Here is a 13,159-nt window from a genome sequence, read left to right on the forward strand (position 1 = left end):
TGAATGTTATCCCTGTGTTTAGAATGCGTGGGCATCACGTGGCATGACACGGTATGTTTTGTCTATTTAGGCCACTCCCCATGGCGTGAAATGGCATATTTTTTACTATTTAGGCCACTCCCCTTGTGCAGCATGTGCAGAGGGCCCACCCATCGGGGCTGGGTTATGGTGGGAATTATGGTTTGTTTCAGTGACTCAAGTCATTTAGTTCCTGTTCACTAAAAAGATTAGTTCCAATGATTCGTTCACCGCTCAGAGTTTCCGGTTCGGCCTTCCGCACATTGTTTAGTCCAATGACGAAACAGGAACGTCAAAATGTTGCATTTTGTTACAGACTGTCTAGCCTCGATCTCTAGGCTTTTATTTTCCTTCGCGCTTTCCTCAAAAATAAGAGCCTGGACCAGCCTCTTGACGTTCCTGGCATGGGAAGTGGGTGATTTCCCCAACCAACCAGAGTGCAGTGGGCGTCGCTCCAAATGTTGTGATGTCAGGGCTCTCAATGCTGCACATTGGGGAGGAGGAGGGGCGCGGGGGCGGGAGCACAGATCGTTGAACCAATGGGATCTGGCGGATTCTCTCTCAGGAGATTTTGAACCCGCCCTCTAGACCAGATATCAGACGCGCTAGGGCAGCCTATACTGACTGGCTGAACCTTGTGTAGTGTAGTGCCCCAGACAAGAGTCGTTGTGGCCTGTCCACAACAACTTCCCATCGGGCTCAGCTCTATTGGCACAGTAGGTTATACCAGTCGGTATGCCAAGTGGGAGACTTGGGTTTGATTCCCACTCGTTGCGAATCACTACACTCACATTACCGGGCTTTATACAAGGAGGAAAATGAACGACTCGAGGAACGATAACTTTTGAGGAAGTGACCGCGTTCGTTCCCGTTCACCAAAAAGAACAAATCACTTCGAACGAATTTCGAAAGACGAATTTCAACCCAACAGTTTAAATAATTTATGCACACGAATTTGTGGAACGCTTTTGCGAGTAGGTAGCTCGGGAGTGATGATTTTAGCAAACCAAAACAGATCTGGGCCGGGTTTGAGTAGAAAATAGCGTGTAATATTGTCGCTATATAATTAACATTTTTGTATGCACGTTTGTATGTTCCTGACCTTGGATCCGAACCACAGAATGTGTTCATACTGTATACTCCGCACTTGCATGCTGTAAAGTGCGGAGTAACAGTATAGCCTAATGCTTGTGAACGTAAAAGGGATTACAGAAGTTTCAAAATAATGAACACACAATAATGAACACAATAATCCTTCAAAAAATAGGTTGTTGCCAATCATAAAATAACATTTGAAATTTACTGTAATGAGAAGGCATCTTACCGTTGATGGCTCTGAAATGAAAAAATTACACGTGGGGAAGAGGCAATTAAGAAGTGACATGGGCAGTAAGGACGAGGGGCATAGCCCATCCTGCCTGACCAGAACCTAGCTGGAACAGGAGAGATAAGCAAAGTCTATTCTCTCATGGTTTGAGACTTCTGTAGGAGATCCACTCCCCTTGAAGCCCCATTACCGCTGTAGTGAGTCACACTGTGTGCTCTATCACTCATCAATGCCTGGTGGACAAAATACGTGGGAAAAACTGATTTGGTCACTTGGTGGGCTTCCGGGGTCCGGGCACTTGGGCTCAGCCTGACGGTGCGTCGCGGGTTAGAGTCCCGACCCCGACGGCCTTTACTGCGTGTCATTCCCCGTGTCTCTCTCCCCTTTTCCTGTCTCTCTTCACTAATACTATCCAATAAAGGCAGAAAAGGCCACTGAGCAGCTCCGCTGGAGCAGCTGGGGTACAATGCCTTGCTCTAGGGCACGTTGTTGGTGAGTTAACTCATTGACAACCAAGACAAGAGACTTGACTCCAGAGACAAGATGCAATAAGCATAATAAAATATGATACTCACTACTGATGACTCCCTGTCGAAACCAAGCATACAAGTTTGATGTGAGTTGAACAGGAAATTACACCACAAGTCAGACTTTAACAAACAGATCCCTACCAACACAGCATGTGCATGTCAGAGACTCTTACATCCTGCTCCATCTCCAAATGCATGTGTTTCCACCTAAAGCCTGATTCATACTGTGCTTGGTTGCACGTTGGTGTTGCATGCCGTAAATAGCAGATATACAAGCTCACAACAATTGTGAGCTTGTATATCTGCTATTTAAGTGAGCACAACACTGGCACGCAACTAAGTATAACTGAGGCTTAAGCAGGAAACATATTGATGGGGCGCTCCCCTCGCTGTTAAGGCAGTAGGCAGTGTTCTACTGTTGGAACAGGATGTGAAACCGTTTGTGGTTGAGAAAAACACAACTACCGGTAAACTTGACTCCTATAGAAGTGCCTAGGTTGTTAAAAGGTTACAAATCGTAGCCCAATTCAAGGTCAACTAACAGGTACGAAGAGAACTCAGAATGTCTACAGGGGCCCATATACTGTGTATGTGATGCTTCCATATATTCACAATGCACTAACTAACATGCACCTGCTGTTGCTGGGTCACGAGGTCAACAGACAGTGCAAAATTACCATTTAAATTGTAAGACGGAATTTTCCATTTGAGTGCAAGGCAATTAGTATAACGGCCGATCTACACCAGACTTTTCAAAGCGAGCGTATGCGTGGTGCGTACAGCGCGTTTGTTTAGATCCAAGTGATTATCAATTATAGCGGCTACACCAGGCGCGCGGATACGCGAGTCGCACATACGCAGACTTTTAAAATAGGACTGCATCTAAAAGTGCGCGTGTGCGTATATGCGCGTGTGTGCGTCGTGTGTGCGTGTGTGCGAAAAAAGTCTGGTGTGTGCCGGCAGTCAAGTACAAAACTTGACTACTATTATACTAAAGTATTAAAAATATATATATTTGCAGAATCAACAAGACAATAAACATCACAATAAAATAAATAATTATGCAATAATTTTGTTTTATTTTTAATAGTGATATTCTTTGTTTTTACTCCTTTTTCTCTCCAATTTAGTCGTTATGGCAATTGACTCCTCCTCCCCAGTCCCCACAACCACTGCCGTTTTATCCTGACTCACCTGCCAGTGAGGAGCCCCCACCAGGATGACATAGGACCTTCGTCCCTTGACAGGGCCCCCAGTCCGTAGGAATACCTGCAGTACCTGCAAATATCACCCCCGGCTTCCCTCCACAGGACATGGGCCACGGGGCCAACAACCTCTGCGGTGGTGGGCAGGCACTTTACCACTGTGCCACCTGAGCACTTTAATAATAATTATGCAATCCTAATGGGCGGTTGAATAATGATATGCTTCCAATCAGTAATATCACCCGTTCATGTGGTTTCACATAAACAAATTTACATTTCACAAGACGGCAGGCAGACCAATGTCTAAAGATGTTTTGTCAGTGGGTTCAGGGAAAGGCCAACCTCGTCAAGGCTATGATATACATACCCACCAAAGATGTGGTTGAAACCATTAAGAATATTATGGTTGGGACCTATTTTAACTCTATAGGTTGGAACACATTAGTTATGTGAGATGAGACAATACATGTTATAACTGCCTTTACTTTGTTTTTGAGGAGGATTTGATAAAACAGTTTTTCAAATGTAAAGACTGAAGTATTAAATATCCAACAATACAGTCAAGCAATACAGGCTAGAATTGAAACATAATCTAGGAATTAAATTGATTTCCCTCAACATATTTAGTTGACTAGCTCAGGTTAAATATGAGGTCCAACCTTAACTGCAGGGGTTTTCAATAGTTTATATGTACTCCGTTACATCTCAAAGCCAAATATAGTACTTTTAACTCCATGTTACTTTGCTGTGTTTTGTGTGTGTGATTGCATTTGGCTCAATGGTTCAATTATTCCATAGTTTAGTACCTTCAAAAACACAATAACATAATAGAAATAGTTCATTATGATGATGATGATGATGATGATGATCATCATCATCATTATAGTTGAATCCTGAATAGGTTTATTCATTGTATATTATCAGCCAGCAGTACCAATGCTCTTTGTTCTGGATTCTAAAATAAAACATAATACAACTGAATCATATCATAATCATAATCATCATAATTGAGAGTTAAACAGTTTTCTTTTACATCCAAATATGTCTTTGCCGATGAACTGATACATGTGAGTAACTGTCCACACATACAGTACTGTACATACAATAATATGTAGCCTAAGCTAAGGACATATTGGTCTTATATTGCCATCTAGTGGGCTACTGGTGATGAGGCGGTTGTTTAGTTTGAATTTTCAATGCAAGGTGAACTAGCTGATTAGGTTAATTTACACAGTGAATGAGTCACATTGATCATCATCACAAGGGATTGTATATATTTATTACTTTATCAGAATTATTTCCACCAACAAGTCAAGTCAAACTGTATTTCAGGAGCATTTTACACACAAAAGGAACTCAATGAGCTTCACAGTAAATAAAGATGAATACAATGACAGCAGAAGCTTGACCAAGCAAGCTAGAGTTTCTCTATAATGAAAAAATAGACAATGTATACTATAGGCTATCAGAGCCTTTAGCACAGACTAGTTTAGCTGTTTCTTCAACATAAAGCCATGATGAATGGCAAAGCAAATGTACGCATACATTAAGGAACTATATCATAAGAGAAATAAGCATAACAACGTTAAAATCAAACTGTGCGAAATTAAATAATTCCGTCTGAATCCAGCAACAGGCACTGCGTGTTCGGTTCCACTGCAGTCTAAACATGGTGTTTACCTCCTGATGGTACAGAGACAAAGACAATTAGTCAACACAACAACAGTTACATGAGCATTGCTGCTTTTCTTAAAAGTATCCTAATAAATGTCTTTCAGATATTTAAGTTGCTGTAAAGTTTTCAACATTGTGGTAGCAGCCGGTGGTGGAAGTACTCGGATTGTTTACTTAAGTAAAAGTAGCAATACCACAATATAAAAAATAAGGTGCAAAAGTATTGGTATCAAAATATACTTACAGTAGCCTACAAGTAACAAGTACTCAAAAGTACAGTATTCTTTTGAAAATTGCTGAGCTACAAGCTCACAAGGCATGGATACGACACTTTGTGAGCTTGTAGATCGGCTATTTTTGAATAGCTGAAGTGTGAAATAAGGTTTATGTATGTTTTGTAATAGTAATCTATATCTACAAACTAGTGACTAAAGCTGTCAAATAATTGTGTTGGAGTAAAAAGTACAAAATGCAGTGGTGTAAAGTAACTAAGTACATTTACTCAAGTACTGTACTTAAGTACAATTTTGAGGTATTTTTACTTTACTGGAGTATTTCCAATTTTCAGTACTTTTACTTCTACTCCACTACATCTCAGAGGCAAATATTGTACTTTTACTCCACTTCAATTATTTGAAAACTTTAGTTACTAGATACTTTGCAATTATCAATTATTATTATAAAACATACATTAACCACTTCAGCCCTATTTTATACCTAGGCTATTTGAAAATAGCCGATCTACAAGCTCACAACGCGTCGCATGGTGACACGTTGTGAGCTTGTAGATCTGCTATTTTCAAACATTTTAGTACTTTTACTTTTGGTACTTTAAGTACATTTTGATACCAATACCTTTGTAATCTTACTCAAGTAAATTTTGAATTCTGGACTTTTACTTGTAACGGAGTGTACATTGCAGTATTGATACTTTTACTTAAGTAAAACATTTGAGTACTTTTTTCCACCACTGACAAAATGTGCCTCCGACATGTACCTCAAAATTGTACTTCAGTACAGCACTTGAGTAAAAGTACTTAGTTACTTTCCAGCACTGGTGGCAACATGCTCAACAACCCACCTTGACAGATGAAGGGTCTCATGCGGTAGCAGCAGTCATCCAGCCATGTATACTTGAGGTTCTCCTCCAGGATGATCTTCCCACAGTGATAGATGTAGATGTCAGCGGGGAAGTGTCCATGTGTGTGGTTATCCAGGTTGTCCACTCGTTCTCCACTGACCCAGTCCCACTCCCAGGGGGATTCCCAGCCAAAGATGTTCCTCTCCATGCCGATCCACGCACCACCGTCCTCCCACACACCTGCTGCTAGGCCTGTCAAGAGCTGCACCACCTCCTCCTGCACGGTGTGGTTGGTGATGTGCACCAGGCTGCCTCCACGCTCCATGCAGAACCTCAGAGCGTTCATCCAGTCTTTCTTCTCAGCGTAGAAATGCAGGTTGCCTGGTGTTAAGACAGGAGAGAATGAGAGAACACACACACACACACACACACGCACACGCACACGCACACGCACACACACACACACACACACACACACACACACACACACACACACACACACACACACACACACACATGCAGACAAACGCACACGCACAGCCACACTCGCATGTACACGCAGGCACACACACACACACACACACACACACACACACACACACACACACACACACACACACACACACACACACACACACACACACACACACACACACACACACACACACACACACACACACACACACACACACACAGACAGACACAGACATGCAGACAAACGCACACGCACAGCCACACTCGCATGTACACGCAGGCACACACGCAGGCACACACACACACACACACACACACACACACACACACACACACACACACACACACACACACACACACACACACACACACACACACACACACACACACTTTTGTTAAACACTGAAATATCTATATTCATTATTCTTTCATCACTTCCAGTTCCAATTTCACTTATTTTCCCATGTTACTGAACAAACACTCAATGATTACAATCAGAATATAGAGCTATTTAGCACTTATGTTAACAAACAAATATCACTTACACCGCCTTTAATGTATCCATTTGTAGCTCTGAGAGTGTACGAATGGAACCAAATGGACCCGTAATGGTCCATTTCTCTCAGAGTTAAAGTAACACTGAGGAGTTTTCAGTGTTGGTGGTCATGTTACCTCTTGAAACTGGTGAGGATGACTCTGGAGTGTGGGTAGAGGTGGAGGGTGTAGCAGGTGAAGTCAGGGTCTCAGTAGAGGTGGGGGGTGTAGCAGGTGAAGTCAGGGTCTCAGTAGAGTTGGAGGGTGTAGCAGGTGAAGTCAGGGTCTCAGTAGCGGTGGGGGGTGTAGCAGGTGAAGTCAGGGTCTCAGTAGAGTTGGAGGGTGTAGCAGGTGAAGTCAGGGTCTCAGTAGAGGTGGAGGGTGTAGCAGGTGAAGTCAGGGTCTCAGTAGAGGTGGAGGGTGTAGCAGGTGAAGTCAGGGTCTCAGTAGAGGTGGAGGGTGTAGCAGGTGAAGTCAGGGTCTCAGTAGAAGGGGTATCAGTAGTGACAGTAGTGGTCAGGTCATCTGTAGTGTTGTCAGTGGTGTGTCGTTCTGCATCAGAAGGGAGAGCAGATGGTTTCATATAAAGACATCCATGTGTTTCTGGGTCAGAAAACTATAGAAAATGCAATATGGATATATTGTTTTAATTGTTCAGGAGTGTTTCAGTGTCTCCTTTCACTTTCTCCCCATCGTTTGGTGCCCCCCCCCCAAGGTTGGTGCCCTGTGCTTCAGCACCTAAAGCCCTTCCGTTAATCCTGCACTGGCTGTGGTATTATAGGGTAGGGCAGGCCTACTCACCTCCGTAGCACAGGAAGGCTTTTTGAGGACTCGTACAGTCTTCTGCTTTCAGTTTCCCATCAGCCTTCATGGTCATGCAGCGTTTTGGATCAGTCATGTTGATCTCACCAGGAAATGGTTCTCCACTGGACCACCTCAACGGTCCACATCTCAGGCCAATCCACAAGTCATTTTGCCAGTCCTTACGGGCCTTGTCAAAGGCAGTCTGCTCCTTCTTGTTAGTGATGCTGGCTAGGTCTCCCTTTTGTTCTTTGCATTCTACAATGGCATCTTTGTGGTTCTTTTTTTCGTTTTCATGGAGGATGTATTTCTTCACTGTTGTGCCGTTCTCATGAGTAACTTAAGGTGGATGTGAGACAAGTTGCAAGTTAATTACTAGTAGGCCTAACTATGAATCTTATTTCAGAGGAACTGACTGACTGACTGATTGATTTGACTGTGAGCTTAACTGATTAACTTTTTTGACATTATCAGCCAATGAGCCCTATTTCGGGCATGTCATTATTAATATATATGTTATTATTATTTACAAGCTCACAACACGACATCAGCTCTTTTGGAAAGGTTTGGGCTTAAGTGGTTAAATTATTTTTTCCAGATATCGGTCAAACCATTGGTAATCGGTGGTCTTGGACTCTCCAAGACTCCACACTAGCATTTTAACCTTTGGGGACAGAACCTGTGTGGCAGCCCCCACCTTCTGGAATTCTCCCCTGAGATTCACAATGCCCAAACACTGGACTAATTTACTGTAAGTCTGCCCTGAAAAGGCACCAAGGACTTTGACTCCTAGTTCTTCTTTGTTTTCATTGTCTTTGTTTGGATTTCTTGGATCTGGGACCGGTTAGGCTCTAAAATTTTCATTCCAAAGTGTGAGATCTCATGATGAAGTTTTTATGTATTTTCTAATATACTGTCTAGATTGAATAAAACTGAATAAAACTGTCAGATGTATCTAACTATTAGTGGTTCATGTAGTGCTAAACACCAGTGACAACGCACACACACACACACACACACACACACACACACACACACACACACACACACACACACACACACACACACACACACACACACACACACACACACACACACACAATAGAATAGAATAGAATAGAATAGAAAGAGGAAGGTCATACCTTTTTGACACACATATTCATATGGGTTTTCACATTGATGTTCACTCCATGTCGATCCAGAATTATATGTACAATATTTATCATCAGAATAACAGTGTTTACCACCACCATCAGGCCAGTTCAAGTACAAGTAGTCTTCTCCATTGGACCACTGCCAGGTTTCTGTTTGGTTTCTGTGGAGATCAATCCATACTGGCTCTGTGACATTTCCCAGAGCTGCTTTGGACTCATTCCAGTCTCTCTCAGTGTGGATGATGCACAGACCTGAGTAGTGGGTTTCACACCATGTTTTTGCGTCTGTCCAGGTTTTCATCTCCTCCACCAGGGTGTACTTCTTGTCTGGGTACCGTACTGTTTTTTGTTTTTTTAATCAATAGAGATTGACAGAAAAACAAAGAAATGTGTGATATTGGGATTATTGGGATCATGGGAGGACAAATCCCTGTAGCCTAGCAAGAGATGCTTCGATTGTTAGTAACAACAGAAAAAAGCTCCCTTCGGCCGTTTGGCCCCTTCCTATCTGTAAGACCTCAACCCACACCCCCATCTCCCGTACCCCCTCACATCTTATATACCAAGCAGTTAACCCCCCCACCCCATACCCCCCATCTTCTATTCCCCTCATATTCCATATCAAAAACATATTGGTAGTTGGCGCAAAACAGGTTGGTGAGCCCTGGCCTATCACACTGATAGACAATGTAGGTACTTACCCTCATCCTCCATTACCACTATATCCTTCTCCAGCATGAGGGAAGGCTGGCATGCTAAAGGAAAAACAAAAGGTACCAAGCTTGCACCATATAAATGACAGAAAATAACATACTATACATAAATGTGGTTTCCCAAGAATATTGTGTCATGGGGTATTTCTCCCTCAATTATTCCCCTTATCATCACTGTCGGATGGAAATATTGTATGTCCAAAACTGTTACTTTTCAGAAAATGGGGGAAAAAATGTACCTGCATTCCAATGGATCCAGTGTAGTTCTTTTTTTGTCAAAAGCTCTTAAATAGTCCCTATTTTTATAGTTAAAGGTTTTCAAACGTTTTCAAAATCCTTCAAAAATAGTGGAAATTGCCAATCTGCAAGCTCACAACAACAATATGTTGTGAGCTCATTGGCTATTTTTGCTGCTTTTGTGTGACACTGTTTAAGTATACATACATAAAATAAGCCATTCATTTAGGAAAAAAACATTTACAAATATTTTTTATATGGAGAGGTTTCTGCCCAACAAATAAATAAGACATACTGTATAATATGAGTCTCTGAACAGGTTATGTACGTATGAACGTTTTACAGTTTTATGCACACAACAACCAACACACACACCGTCACTTACCCAGCAGTATCAGTATTGGGGTCAACATCATCATGGTAACTACTGTAAACACATGGAACAGAATAAGGACCGCTGTCACTCCATATAGAGTCTATCTTAAGAGAAATATACATTATATTATGTTTATGTGTAATTACTGTATAATGGAAAGAACCAAAATGCAGTGGCAGAAAGTAAGTCCTCTACTTAAGTACAATTTAGAGTTTTTACTTGAGTATTTCTATGTATTCATATTGTATTCTACTACAATTATTTGACTGCTTACTAGTTACTTTGCAGATTTAGATTATTAATACAAAACATGTGATAAATGTGTAGGTTAATCTACCCAGCAGCATATAAAGTAATTAAAGCCACCTTCACCAGCAGCAACATTAAAGGGATGAACACATTAATGCATCCATATTATGATTGTGAATATATATACATTGTGGTATTGCTACTTTTACTGAGGTAAAACATCCGAGTACTTTTTCCACCACTGCCAAAATGAACATTTGACTTCCAAACCCATATTACCATTAATTCAGTGCAACATTTGAAAAGCCGGAAAGAAATCCTTTTTACATCCAAGTTGATTCAAGTCTGGATTGATTGAACATGTTAAATAATGTACCTACCAGATGATAGATGCTTCTTTTCCTTCCAGTCTGGACTGAGGACAGATGCGTACACAGCATACATTAATATGAAAATGTTGTCTCCTCCCTGTCTAATCTAATACTCCTCCCAGAATGGGTGGATGTAAAGTTCAACACTATATTATTTGGGCTTTCATTTGAACTCATTTCATGCATTTTACTCTTTGAACTATATTTTAAAAAGCCTCAATATGCATATTGACAACATATAAATGTATAATGCAGGTAAGATGAAGGAAACGTAAGTGTGTGTGTGTGTGTGTGTGTGTGTGTGTGTGTGTGTGTGTGTGTGTGTGTGTGTGTGTGTGTGTGTGTGTGTGCGTGCGCGTGCGTGCGTGCGTGCGTGCGTGCGTGCGTGCGTGCGTGCGTGCGTGCGTGCGTGCGTGCGTGCGTGCGTGCGTGCGTGTGTGTGTGTGTGTGTGTGTGTGTGTGTGTGTGTGTGTGTGTGTGTGCATGTGTGTGTGTGTGTGTGCGTGCGTGCGTGTGTGTGTGTGGGGGGGGCAGTGGGGTCAGAGTGCACATTATGTTTGGTTGAAGGATTTGTTTATATGATTCTGACAGTGATCACATATTCTAATTGTATTATGAATTTTGCATGGTATATAATAGACATGTTTGCACATTACTTCACCATATTGTATACAGTATGTCATCATAAGGAGAAATGCTCTTCCAGTCCTCCTACTGTACATAACCACATCCAAATCTTTATTCTACTATAAACCTTTATTGATCCCCAGAGGGAAATTCAACAACAGCAACAAGGATGAAACACAGAAGAGGCATTGGTGCCATTTTGGTTAATGATTCACCCCAATGCAAGCAGATATAATATGGAAATATTGCCTCTTTTGAATATGTGTGTCTTAAATAGATTTTCTCCTCTCAAGCTATGTTCCTAGATATCTACAGGTGAACTAAATACTGTGTGACCTTATCATGAGGTTGCTGAAATACTACCTACAGTATGTCCTATAATCTGTATTGACTGTGAAGTTATTGTTGATGACTTTAACATCCAGGTTGACAAACAAAGCGACTAAAACACAGTGTTGTGTTCTTCATAGTCTCGCGTAGCCAGACAACTTTTCCATAAACTCCGAATGCTATATATATCTGGAACTACACCTCCCGATATGTTTTAAAGGAGACACACCATGAATTTCACTTTTTTTTTGGGGGGGGGGGTATTTTTTGGGCTCCCCAGTGTCTCTTGTACCCCAAAAAATATTTTTTTTTAACATTCAGTCATTCATTCTCATTTCAGAGATTTTCAGAATGGGCGTGTCTAAACAGGCCATCTCAGAATGGCAAGTTTGCTTACATCACCAAACTTTCTGCCCATGTATTTTGACAGACAGAATTGCTCAGTACCGCAGTACAGCACCCCTCTGCCCAACAGGACGTTTTGGTATTGCAGCTGAAAGTGCTTTATAAGCCTGAGAGAATTGACTTGGGATGAGTATATCTGAGTGTTGATTTAGGCTCAAACCTTTTGAAAATGGTTTGAGGGACATACACCATATGATATTAAATATCAAATATTTTTTTTAAATTCATGGTGTGTCTCCTTTAATTTCCATTTCTGCTAAGATACTGTAAGTCCAGAGCTCGATGAATGTTAGGGACCAAAAAAAGTCACTACAAAGTACTACCAATCAACTCTAAATTGCCTGAAACGTACTCCTAACAGGTTTTTGGGGAGACGATTTTGGCCTCCACACTTCCCTCCACACAATGGTGAAAAAATTAATTCACTAAGTCCAGAGCTCGATGAATGTTAGGGACCAAAAAAAGTCACTACAAAGTACTACCAATCAACTCTAAATTGCCTGAAACGTACTCCTAACAGGTTTTTGGGGGGACGATTTTGGCCTCCACACTTAGTGCTTTTTTCGGATTTAACTTTCGTTTCGGTAGTGACAAACTTTCGTTTCGGTAGTGACAAACTTTCGTTTCGGTAGTGCCACAATGGTGAATGTTTTTCTTTACTCTACAAAGTACTACCAATCAACTCTAAATTGCCTGAAACGTACTCCTAACAGGTTTTTGGGGGGACTATTTTGGCCTTCCCACTTAGTGCTTTTTTCGGATTTAACTTTCGTTTCGGTAGTGACAAACTTTCGTTTCGGTAGTGACACAATGGTGAAAATGTTTTTTACTCTACAAAGTACTACCAATCAACTCTAAATTGCCTGAAACGTACTCCTAACAGGTTTTTGGGGGGACGATTTTGGCCTCCCCACTTAGTGCTTTTTTCGGATTTAACTTTCGTTTCGGTAGTGACAAACTTTCGTTTCGGTAGTGACACAACGGTGAAAAAAAAAGTACGTTTCGGTACAAAGTACTACCTATCAACTCTAAATTGCCTGAAAAGTACTCCTA

The sequence above is a fragment of the Gymnoscopelus microlampas genome (genome assembly GCF_963454915.1).
Source record: "Gymnoscopelus microlampas genome assembly, chromosome: 1".
Classification (NCBI taxonomy): domain Eukaryota; kingdom Metazoa; phylum Chordata; class Actinopteri; order Myctophiformes; family Myctophidae; genus Gymnoscopelus; species Gymnoscopelus microlampas.